Genomic DNA, 13,176 nt, shown 5'->3' on the forward strand with positions numbered 1-13,176 from the left:
AGAGCCATCAGAGCTTCTCTGCGACAAAACAGCCCCTGCTCCAATCTCAGAAGCATCCACCTTGACCTGGAAAGGAAGAGAGATATCAGGCTGACATAAGACTGGAGCTGAAGAAAACCGACGTTTCAGCTCCCGAAAGGCTTCCACTGCCGCAGGAGACCAATTAGTCACATCAGAACCTTTCTTGGTCAAATCCGTCAAGGGCTTAACCACGCCAGAAAAATTAGCGATGAAGCGATGGTAAAAATTAGCAAAACCCAAGAACTTCTGAAGACTCTTAACAGATGTAGGCTGAGTCCAGTCATGAATAGCCTGGACCTTGACTGGATCCATCTCAATAGTAGAAGGAGAAAAAATAAAACCCAAAAAGGAAACCTTCTGTACTCCGAAGAGACATTTTGAGCCCTTCACAAAGAAAGCATTAGCACGCAGGACCTGAAACACCATCCTGACCTGCTTCACATGGGACTCCCAATCATTAGAAAAGACCAAAATGTCATCCAGATACACAACCATAAATTTATCCAGATATTCTCGGAAAATGTCATGCATAAAGGACTGAAATACAGAAGGAGCATTAGAGAGTCCAAAAGGCATCACCGAGTACTCAAAATGGCCTTCGGGCGTATTAAATGCTGTTTTCCATTCGTCCCCCTGCTTGATACGCACAAGGTTATACGCACCTCGAAGATCTATCTTGGTGAACCAACTGGATCCCTTAATACGAGCAAACAGATCAGACAATAATGGCAAAGGATACTGAAATTTGACCGTGATTTTATTTAGAAGACGATAATCTATACAAGGTCTCAGAGAATCATCCTTCTTGGCCACAAAAAAAAATCCTGCACCAAGAGGGGAGGAGGATGGGCGAATATGTCCCTTCGCCAAAGACTCCTTTATATAACTCCGCATCGCGGCATGTTCTGGTATAGACAAATTAAAAAGTCGTCCCTTAGGGAACTTACTACCAGGAATCAAATTTATAGCACAATCACAATCCCTATGAGGAGGCAGGGCACCGGATCTGGGCTCATCAAATACATCCTGGTAGTCCGACAAAAACTCAGGGACCTCAGAAGGAGTGGAAGAAGCAATCGACACCAAAGGGACATCGCCATGAATCCCCTGACAACCCCAACTTGACACAGACATAGCTTTCCAATCCAAAACTGGATTATGGGCCTGCAGCCATGGCAGACCCAAAACGACAACATCATGCAAATTATGCAGCACAAGAAAGCGAATCACCTCCTGATGTACAGGAGTCATTCACATGGTCACTTGAGTCCAATATTGAGGTTTATTCTCAGCCAATGGTGTAGCATCTATTCCCCTCAGTGGAATAGGAAATTCCAAAGGCTCCAGAACAAAACCACAGCACTTGGCAAAAGACAAATCCATCAGATTCAGGGCAGCACCTGAATCCACAAAAGCCATAACCGAGTAGGATGACAAAGAACAAATTAAAGTAACAGACAAAATGAATTTAGGCTGTATAGTACCAATGGTGACAGGTTTAGCGTTTTTTTTTAAGCGCTTAGAGCATGCTGAGATAACATGAGTAGAATCACCACAGTAAAAGCACAACCCATTTTGACGTCTATGATTTTGCCGCTCAATTCTAGTCAGAATTCTGTCACGTTGCATTGACTCAGGTCTCTGTTCAGAGAACACCGCCAGAGGATGCGCAGATTTGCGCTCCCGCAAACGCCGATCAATCTGAATGGCCCAAGCCATTGAATCACTCAGACCTGCAGGCGTGGGGAACCCCACCATAACATTCTTAATGGCTTCAGAAAGACCCTCTCTGAAATTTGCAGCCAGGGCACACTCATTCCATTGAGTAAGCACTGACCATTTCCGAAATTTTTGACAGTACACCTCAGCTTCATCCTGACCTTGAGAGATAGCCAGTAAAGCCTTTTCTGCCTGGTTCTCAAGATTAGGTTCCTCATAAAGCAGTCCAAGCGCCAGAAAAAACGCATCCACATTCAGCAATGCAGGATCTCCTGGCGCCAGAGAGAAAGCCCAATCTTGAGGGTCGCCGCGTAACAAGGAGATAACAATTTTAACTTGCTGAGCGGAATCACCAGAGGAACGAGGTCTCAAAGCTAGAAACAATTTACAATTATTCCTAAAATTCAGAAACCTAGATCTATCTCCAGAAAACAACTCAAGAATGGGTATCTTTGGCTCAGACATAGGGCTATGAACAACAAAATCCTGAATGTTTTGCACCCTTGCAGCAAGATGATCCACACTAGAAGTCAGACTCTGAATATCCATGTCTGCAGCTGAGCTCAAAACCACCCAGAGATTAAGGGGATGAGAGAAGCTGGACAGACTGCAGCAAAAGGGAAAAAAAAATAATTTGTACTCAGGACTTCTTTTATCCCACTTCTGCGATGCATTAAATACTCTTTTGGCCTGCTGTACTGTTATGATCCCAGTGGCAGAGGATCACAAAAATACCAGCTAAGTAACTGAACATAGAACAAGCTCTAGGGAGGTGGTAACTGGACTGACCGCAATCCTGATCCTATCCAAACACACTAAAGGTAGCCGATGAACGTGCCTAAAATCCTGGACGTCTCGACGCAGCCTGAGAAACTAACTACCCCTAGAAAGCAAGACCTCACTTGCCTCAAGAGAAATATCCCCAAAGATATAGGAAGCCCCCAACAAATAATAACGGTGAGGTAAGGGGAAAACACATACGTAGAAATGAAAACAGATTCAGCAAATGAGGCCAGCTAATACTGGATAGCAGAAGACAGATAGTGAACTGTGCGGTCAGCAGAAAACCCTACAAAATATCCACGCTGAGAATTCAAGAACCCCCACACCAACTAACGGTGTGGGGGGAGAAACTCAGCCCCCTAGAGCAACCAGCAAGCAAGGAAATCACATATTAGCAAGCTGGACAAGAAACATATTGAACACTGATGATCAAAAATGAACAAACGGAAACTTAGCTTCTCTTGAAGAGACTGGTAGCAAGGTAGTCAGAAGGAATCAGAATAGCACTGAATACATTGACAGCAGGCATGAACTGAGAGTCCAAGTGAGCTTAAATAGAAAACCAGCCCACAGATAACGAGACAGCTGATGCCAGTCACAAACCTGCAGAAAGACAGCACTCACACAGTACCACTTGTGACCACAAGAGGGAGCCCAGAAATAGAGTTCACAACAGGGACTACAGGGGGGGAGACATGGGACTACAGGGAGAGACACAGATCTATAGGGAGAGAGACAGGACTACAGGGGGAGACACGGGACTACAGGGGGAGACACAGGACTACAGGGGGAGACACAGGACTACAGGGGGAGACACGGGACTACAGGGGGAGACACGGGACTACAGGGGGAGACACGGGACTACAGGGGGAGACACAGGACTACAGGGAGAAAGACAGGACTACAGGGGGAGAGACACGGGACTACAGGGAGACACAGATCTATAGGGAGAGACGGGACTACAGGGAGAGAAACGGGACTGTCACAACACAGCTGTTGGGTGACCCGGGACTCCTTCTCTGTCCCTAACACTAGGGGCGCCCTACCTCGCCTTGCTCCCCGTGATACTTCAGATGGTGAAGATGTCAAGGTCTCCAACCTTGCCTTATCTCCTGAGTTAGCCCTCCGTCCGTTCTCTCCCCCCCAGGGAAGAGCATGCGCTACTGTGCACCGTAGTACACCAACTCGACAAACAAGGCAACACGGACAAGGGTTAACAGAAAACTCCAGGCATACAAAATATTCACTCACATGTAACAGAGGAATGCACTGGTGTGTGAAAGTAGGGGAATAAACCTAAACAGAGAAGGATAAGGAATTACCACACATACAAACCAAGCAACAGTCACTAATAACTCCTCCCACTCTCCTTCTCATATGCGCTCCTCTCCCACCAGCCATGCAGCAAATGCTAGCTCTGAGGATTAGTAACAGGTCCCAGATTATAAAGGGAAAAGGAGTGGCTAATCGAGCACAGGTGTGAGCACAGGGATTTCCAACATGGCCAATTAACCCCTGTTCTGACAGAAGAAATAAACCCATTTAAAATGAAGGAGAAGTGCTTCTTCTCAGCACCAGAGTGGGAGCAATCAGTCGCTGCGGTCTTAGGGAGAGAGACGAGACTAGTCACGAACCAGCCTCAGATGTTGACAGGTTTCTCCCTGTGTACACAAACTGGTGAGTTCTGTCAATCAACTAGAGCGGTACAAGGATAAACTCATCTTCAACTATAGTCCCCGGCTGGCCCTTCAAATTAAGTATCTAACCCAATATAGTATCAGTAAAGTGATCTACTAGTCCGTTGTGGCAAGCGCCATTTTTTGTGCTATCATATGCTGTGGCAGTAGTGTGCGAGTATCTGACGCTAAAATAAGCTCAACAAACTTGGTGTAGGCCACATTCCCACACCAGTTTTTTGGTCAGTAAAGTCAGGGTCAAGATGCACATCTTTCTCTTATACATTTTTCTGTGTTCAGGTCCAGTCTTGTTTTTTGCTTAAAAATCCTCATGCGATGTTCTGACCTAAATATGCCAATGTGAAAGTGGCTTTGGGCTATGACTACACTTTTATAAAAAGCTGCTATAGCAGCGCCATGAAAACACATTATTGTAGCTTCAGACCAAACAAACCATTTCTAGTTTTAATAATACAAGCCTGTGTTCTCCTTCTATGGACACCACCCTATAAGGGTAATGTATAGTATAAAAAAATAAAATGTCCAGCTTTTCTGAAGATATGCACAGTGGTGCCACATTATTACATTAACAGGCCTGTCCATCTGGTATAAAAGAAGCCAGATGCTCCAACAGAACATAATTAATTCACCCTCAGATTTCAATGATCCAAAGTGGTAAGCGACAGAGCAGGAATAACCGGATATATGTAGGAAACATCTCCAATCAGCAGATGTCTACGAGTACTAGAGACACAAGCTTGCCAGCGCACTAGAATAGTCTCATACATGACTAATATAGACTTTCTGTTTCCTGCTGAGCAGAAGCAACTGAATTCTAATTAAATGCGGAAAGAAAGATCATTCTTCTTGTGCAAATATTTATGAGTAGCCAAATAAAAATATGATATCAAATGTGATAATAGTAGGAATGTGAACACAAGGATATGTAGAATTTGGTTCTTCCCAGCCCTTAAAGTGAATGCAATAATATCTTTTTACTAGAGGTTACATTGTAGATCGTTAAAGGTGTTGTCGAATACTCAAAATATAGTAACAAAGTCTGATTGGCAAACGCCAATCCATGCGACCACACCAATCACTAGAACGAATAAGCAATAGTGATAAGAAGGCGATGTCATTCCCCAGGGAAGAGATGGTCGGCCATTGTCTAGAATCCACTATCTCATCATTTGTGATAAGATTTTGTAGAGACTGTAATGATCATGAGTTAAGAGAAATATATGGTTATTTTTAATGTATTTTAAAATACAATAATTAACTAAGATTACATCCGACTAGATGGAAATTACCTTGAAAGAGATTCCGAACAACTTACAAAGCAAGCCTATAATTACCATTGTCTTCACTGCAATGTCCTATTTCATTGTTACAGTGAAGATGTGGTAATCTGATTAACAAATAGCAGGTAATATTGAGCCCAAAACTCCTATACTTAATGCAATTACTGATATAAACCACCAGAATGGGTCAACTATAGATTCTAGCAATTTCCCAGGAATGGCATACCATCCAATTCACATCACTCGGGAGATGGAAAGCACCTGCTTGGAAGATGGAAATGGGCCCCTCACTTTTTGGCCCCTCGTGCAGCAGCACAGGTTACATCAATGATATGTCCGCCTCTAGTCTGACGTCCAAATTAATTTTTATCCTAAATGCCATAATCTAATCTATTTACTAATATACTTTAATTATAAAGTCGTCACCGTTCCCTGCACGCTGTGTATTCTGACACTCACTGTTGGTCTCAGCAGGTGATAAAGCACACTGTCATTGTGCACATCGTGCAGGGACTAGCACTGACCCTGATACGAGCGTCACTGATGACGCTTTATTTCAGTGAGGGGGTAAATGCTGTGCCAGTGACTGCAGCCTCCGACCCTGAGACGCTTCATTTGAGTATCCCAGCATGCACTGTGATTCACAAACAAGGCTTCATCAAAAAGGAAAAAAAAAGCAGATAGTGGAGATAGGGAGGAAAAGGGAATTTTTAATGGCAGTACATCAGAAAATAGTTTATGGCAATCAATATATAAGGATTTAGGATGAGAATTAATTTGGATTTTGAACCTTCCCTTTTAATACAAGTCAGAGCCATGCGACCAGTGTACAGATGTGTCCTTTCTTACATTCCTTCTTAGGCCAGTTTCACACATTCTGATATTTCCGGTACCGGAAAAAAGCGGTACCAGAGATGACAGTGTCCATGTGTGTAATACATGAGGCACACGTGTGACAACCGTGTGCCGCATCAGTACCACATGGACAGGCGCCAGGGAAGAAGCGGTACAGTAAGCGCTATACCCCGGCGACAGGGACAGAAGACGCTCTCATCATTCTCCTCTGCTCTACCGGCAATCAGCGCAAGCACGGGAGAATTGTATTCAAGAGATAACAATGACATTTATCCCCCTGACATGGATTACAACGTGGGACAGAATGACAGAAAGGTGAGGGATATTGTTGTTTATTTTACTTTGATTGCAGAAAACGAGGGCTTCAATGGCATTAGGCATTATGTGAGTATAACTGTGTTTACAAATAAAAATGGAAAACTGTGTTTTATTTTGTTTTAAAAGACTTTATTCTGGCTGTGTCTTTATTTACCATGTAACTATAGAAATAATAATGGATAGGTGTCTTATAGACACCTCTCCATTACTAAGCCGTGGGCTTGATGTCACCTGACAATACAAATGTGTCATCAACCCCACAAATATGAACCCCACTTGCCACCGCTACAGGGCAAGTGGGAAGAGTCCCTTACCAGCCTGAGAATACCAGCCCCCAGCTGTCAGCTTTAGCAAGGCTGGTTGTCAAAAATTGAGGAGACCTCACGTCGTTTTTTTTAACTTTTTTATTTAAATTTAAAAAAAAAAAGCATGGGGCCCCCTCTATTCTTGATAACTAGCCTTGCTGAAGCTAACAGCTGATGGTTGCAGCCCTCAGCTGTGAGTTGTGAGTTTTGTCTGGCTATAGAAAATAGGGGGGAACACATGCCTGATTTTTTTTTTTTATTATTTATTTATAGAGCAGGAGCTGGCTGATGAATACTCCCATCAGCTGCTCCTGCTGTCACTGTTATTCGCGCATGAGGTGTAGGCTGATAGGAGTAATAGTCGCATGTCATTGCTGTCATGGTTATCACTTGAATATAACTCTCCTCATTCTTCCCTGCTCACGCTGATCACTGGCAGAGCAGGGGTGAATGAGGAGAACATCTTCAGCACCCGGTGCCAGGGAACAGCGCTTACTATAGCACTTCTTCCCTGGCGCCGGTGCATGTCACACAGACGACATCCATGTGTGTCCTCCGTGTGCAGGACATCTTGCCGCCAATGCTCATGGTAAAAAACAGGTATGTCAGAGTGTTTTGCCCACGGACACACGGTCTGTGAAAACACACTGATGTGCACATGTGTGTGTACGTGTCTCCAGTACGTGTGAAAACTGTCAGCACACGTCCTGGAGACACAGAAGTGTGAAAGAGCCCTTAGTTCAAGTTATCCCAAGATGACCATCTTTGTAAAAAAAAAAACTTCTGTATTACTCACAATGCCTGACATCACAAGTTACTCATCTTAGAACAGAGTAAGGAATGACACACCTATATGGACCCTGCAGTATCAGGGTTACAATTCTGAGTATAGCCTTATGAAGTATACAACCAGGGGGGTGTTCTCACACAGGCGTAAGGGAGTGGGGAGCAAAATATGTGGTTCGTCAATGTTCTATGGCACTCACGACCAAGTGTCCCCATCTGCGGAGCGAACCGAGTAGGGCGGCAGTAAAAAATGGTGGAAGCATTTCTGGAGGGAGAAACTTGAAGGGGAAACCAGGTCAGGTTGTAGCAGTGGCGCAGTTATCAAATATAAAAGGTCAGAGTGGTAGGGCAGAAAGTCAGTTGGCGCCAGCATGAGAGACCGAGAGGATAAGTGAACGACGGAACGCAGAGGAGCATCGGAACATCGTTGGTTAACCACCAAAGCCCAGACTTCACCCGTCAAGACCCAAGGCCCACACTCTGTTAGTCAAGACCTGAAGCCCAGTCTTCACAAGTCAAGACCCGATATCCAGACGCCGCAGGTCAAGCACCAAAGATCGGACGCTGATCATTATATGAGGCCGGACATCTGCTGTGGTGACAAGGAGATGCGAGTGAACTGGGCCATTACTTCCAGTGCAGGCATACGGTAAAAGGTGTGGGTCGGGGCCACACTTCAGAAGGGACCAAGAGTGGCCAGTGTGATGAACACACGCAGGGCACTAATTCAATAACTTTGAAGGACTTGCGGCCCAGCGGGAAATACAGATGATCCCCCCCCCCCCCCCCCGTTAGTGCTAGTATAATAATCAGAAGTGTATATTACAGTAACGGGCCTATAATTGGGAGTGATGCCCATTGAGCCAAGACAGAAAGACACTAATAATCATTTAACTGAGAGATAACTAGATAGAACGGGATATTGTGATTATTATACTGTTAGTGATAATGACAATAACAAGATTGTGTGACGGGTTATCCTATACCTGAATAAATATCTATTCCTATAGTTACACTTTCATTCTGTGGTGGGAAAATAAATAGTTTTAGTCGACTAATTCCATATCATCATTAGATGTGGTTGCATTCCAAGTAACCTGTTCATACATGCCTGAATTGTACATAACCTTTTACTAAATATATTCACTTTCTAGTACCATTTTACAATTTGCATATTATGAATAATCTGCATGAAAAATTAAGCAACTTTATAAGGACAATTACCGTACATTACATTACTACTCATCTACAGACTTCAAAGCTGCATTCAAAATTCTGTAGGTTATCATTGGAAACATTCAACAAACCTCTGGTCAGTCATGACCTTACAAATACCCACTAAGGTTTATCTGGGACTATTTTAGTTTTTCTTTGGATGGAAAAACTTCCAGGCAGGTAGTTGCTAACTACCTGCATCTTATCCCCAGTGCAGATCTCTGCCAGCTCACAGTGGTCAAAGACTGCTCCTGCAGGCAATTCTGCACATCGACAGAGCAGCTTCTTCTCTTCCGCTCTGCTCTGTTGACGGTGCTTGAATGGCGGATGTCAAGCTGATTGTCAGCCAGCTCCCCACTGCTTAATGTCGGCAGCCATGCCCTGTTAGACCTTACAGCCCAGAAGATGAAGAGCTGATCCTTTTGAAGCAGTAGAATCTGGAGCAGTCTGGTCGCTCCCCACCTGCCCCAGGCAGAAGAAGCAGGTCATTTATAAACTACTGGCCTTTCAGTATTAACTCCAGGAGAAAACAATAAAATAGTCCTGGATAACCCCTTTAACTGAACAGCAATCAGGACATATTTTCTACATCACATTACTGTACAGTGCTTTGGATAAAAACTACATTTCCCAGAATTCTAAATTACAAGAGAAAACTCCTATGGAAGAAACGGGGATTGCTGCAGAATAGTGACTGGAGCTTTGGACTGGGTGCAAGCCATCTTAGAGTCTGTCAGATGGTTTATCTCTTCTAATCTTTCTACAGCTCTGGATTTAGAACTTCAAGACATTTGTAAACCTATACAAAATTATTGATTTATTAATGTAAAGAAAATCAAGTTTTTCTCTTTTGCACATTATCTGTTTCGTGGGTTGGTCCCAGTGCTGGCATCTTTCCTAGCTCTATACAACTAAACCCTACCTAACCTGCCCCATTGGCCCTGATGGACGGTTGGACCGTCAGAGCAGTCAATGTGATTTGTACTGGAATGTAGCAGGTGCGCTGTGTGCTCCCGACCTGGCGCATGCGCAGTCCTCTCCCTGCAGTGGGCAACAACCTCAGTGATGTACTACATGTCAGTAAGTTCATTGCCCAAAGAAGAGAGAAGACTCTGAACAATAAAACTTTTTATGTCGGTATTAGATCACTCTCTAATGAAGGACCCTGTTGGGGTTTCATGCTGCCCGTTCCATCAATAAACTGATAGCAGCTTCCCTTTAAAGAATATAAGTTGGCTCAGTGGTTAGTACTGTTGCTTTGCAGTGCTGGGGTCCTGGGTTCAAATCCTATCAAGGACAACAAATACAAGGAGTTTGTATGTTTGAGCATGTTTGCTCCCATGGTCCAAAGATATACTGATAGAGAAGTTAGATTGTGAGCCCCAATGGGGACAGTGATAATGTCTGTAAAGCGCTGCGGAATTATGATGGCGCTGTATAACAAAGCAAAATAAATAAGCAATGCATTCCTTAGCCAGAGGACATTCTGTTAAGAATGTTCTACAAGATTGTGGGAAAAGTGACGTTTCCTGTAGTTGTTTTTCCCCCAACATTTAGACATATTGAAAAGTAGGGGAAACTGCATATTTTTCAAGTTTTTACATCAGTTATGTACTGTAATTTCTGTATAAACATGTAGTAAGAGCATTGCAACTCTACGGTGTTAACTCACCCCAAAGTAAAGGGGATGTCCACTACCCCTTATGAATGACCCTGTGGTCCTGAGGAAAGATAATAGATCTATACTTACCTCCGAGATGATGCCGTTGCTCCACTCTTAGTCCTGTCATGTTATTAATGTTATGCGGCCATTGTGATGCATTGACAGTTTTGTCAAAGAGGAAGAACAGTGTTTCTTTAGTTTGGACAAAACAGTAAGTGCTGCTGATCAGAGACCACTGATTGCCTGCAGTGGTCACGTGACTTAATTTACAGAGTATCCCCAGACCAGTGGTGGACCCAGCTAAGAGCAGAGCAGCGGCACCAGTCTGGAAGGTAAGTATAGATTTTTCTCACTTCGCCCAGTACCCTGGGACCAATGATAAGGGGTTGTCTAGTACAAACGCGATTAGGCCTCATTCACACGTCCATGTTCCACATACGAGTTCCAATTTTTTCACGGAAACATGTTCCCATTATAATCTACAGGAGCTTCTCACAAAATTATAATATCATCAAAAAGTTTATTTATTTCAGTTCTTCAATACAAAAAGTGAATCTCATATATTATATAGAGTCATTACAGAGTGATCTATTTCAAGTGTTTATTTCTGTTAATGTTGATGATTATGGCTTACAACCAATGAAAACCCCAAAGCCATTATCTCAGTAAATTAGAATAATTAACAAAAATCACCTGCAAAGGCTTCCTAAGCATTTAAAAAGGTCCCTTAGTCTGTTTCAGTATACTCCTTGGGGAAGACTGCTGACTTGACAATGTCCAGATGGCAGTCATTGACACACTCCACAAGGAGGGTAAGCCACAAAAGGTCATTGCTAAAGAAGCTGGCTGTTCACAGAGTGCTGTATCCAAGCATATTAATGGAAAGTGGAGTGGAAGGAAAAAGTGTGGTAAAAAAAGGTGCACAACCAACCGGAATAACTGCAGCCTTGATAGGATTATTAAGAAAAGGCCATTCAAAAATTTGGAGGAGATTCACAAGGAGTGGACTGCTGCTGGAGTCATTGCTTCAAGAGCCACCACACACAGACGTATCCAGGACATGGGCTACAAGTGTCGCATTCCTTGTGTCAAGCCACTCATGACCAACAGACAATGCCAGAAGCGTCTTACCTGGGTCAAGGAGAAGAAGAACTGGACTGTTGCTCAGTGGTCCAAGGTGTTTTCAGATAAAAGTAAATTTTGCATTTCATTTGGAAATCAAGGTCCCAGAGTCTGGAGGAAGAGTGGAGGGGCGACAATCCAAGCTGCTTGAGGTCTAATGTGACGTTTCCACAATCAGTGATGGTTTTGGGAGCCATGTCATCTGCTGGTGTAGGTCCACTGTGTTTTATCAACACCAAAGTCAGCGCAGCCGTCTACCAGGAAATTTTAGAGCACTTCATGCTTCCCTCTGCTGACAAGCTTTTTGGAGATGGAAATTTAATTCTCCAGCAGGACTCGGCACCTGTCAACACTGCCAAAAGTACTAATACGTGGTTTATAAACAACTGTATCACTGTGCTTGATTGGCCAGCAAACTCGCCTGACCTTAACCCCATAGATAATTGACGGGGTATTGTCAAGAGGAAGATGAGAGACATCAGACCCAACAATGCAGACGAGCTGAAGGCTGCTATCAAAGCAACCTGGGCTTCCATAACACCTCAGCAGCACCTCAGCTATGAGTGTCACTTTTTGTATTGAAGAATTGAAATAAATTAACTTTTTGATGATATTCTAATGTTGTGAGATGCAGCTGTATTTTGCTATTCACATGTCCATGTTTAACATGACAAAAATTACAGAGACATGTTTGTTTTTTCCAGTATTCCGAATGAAAAGGGAAAATACAAGTCTAAGGATCCATGAAAAACAGGTACAGCACACAGATGGCAGGAGTGTACTGTCCTTGTGCCATGGGTGTTTGATATTGCAAAGGATAGGAGAAGCTTTGTAATTTACCCATGAAAAAAAACTGATGGCACATTGATGGAAAAACAGACATACGGATGGTACATTGATGGAAAAAAGGACACACTGATGGAAAAATGGACACATGGATGATATACTAATGGAAAAACATACATACGGATGACACATGGATGCCCCAAACTGATGACACTGGTACAATTTTTTCACTTCCATGGTTAAACAAGCATAAGGAAATGAGGCCTTTAGGCAGGTTGGAGTTATTAAAAAAAAGACAAAAAAAAACACAAATTTGTATTTTTTTTGCTGCAAATCAAAGAAAGGTCCCAAATGAAAACTAAACAAACTAAAATCTCCCACCCTACCGAACCTGACTTATCTATGCTTCCATGGTGGAGACCTTTTAGATCTCTCACTACCTGCTTCCATCAGTGCAAGAAACCTCATTATCTACATGATGTGATGTCATAATCCCAAACAGTACTACCCCTTGGCGTTTCCTTTAGTATTCATGTGTAGGGAGGGCAGATCAGATCATGGCATGACTAAGGCCACGTGCACACGGTGAGTATTTAGTATTTTATTTCAGTATTTGTAAGCCAAAA

General features: G+C 43.3%; 1 protein-coding gene across 3 annotated transcripts in view; it reads right to left on the reverse strand.

Moving 5' to 3' along the window:
- The window catches only part of OSBP2 (oxysterol binding protein 2), a 377,818-nt gene that overhangs the window by 190,472 nt on the left and 174,170 nt on the right, over positions 1–13,176 (reverse strand). The gene's annotated exons all lie outside the window — the stretch shown is intronic.

The sequence above is a fragment of the Ranitomeya variabilis genome, chromosome 1 (genome assembly GCF_051348905.1).
Source record: "Ranitomeya variabilis isolate aRanVar5 chromosome 1, aRanVar5.hap1, whole genome shotgun sequence".
NCBI classification, from domain to species: domain Eukaryota; kingdom Metazoa; phylum Chordata; class Amphibia; order Anura; family Dendrobatidae; genus Ranitomeya; species Ranitomeya variabilis.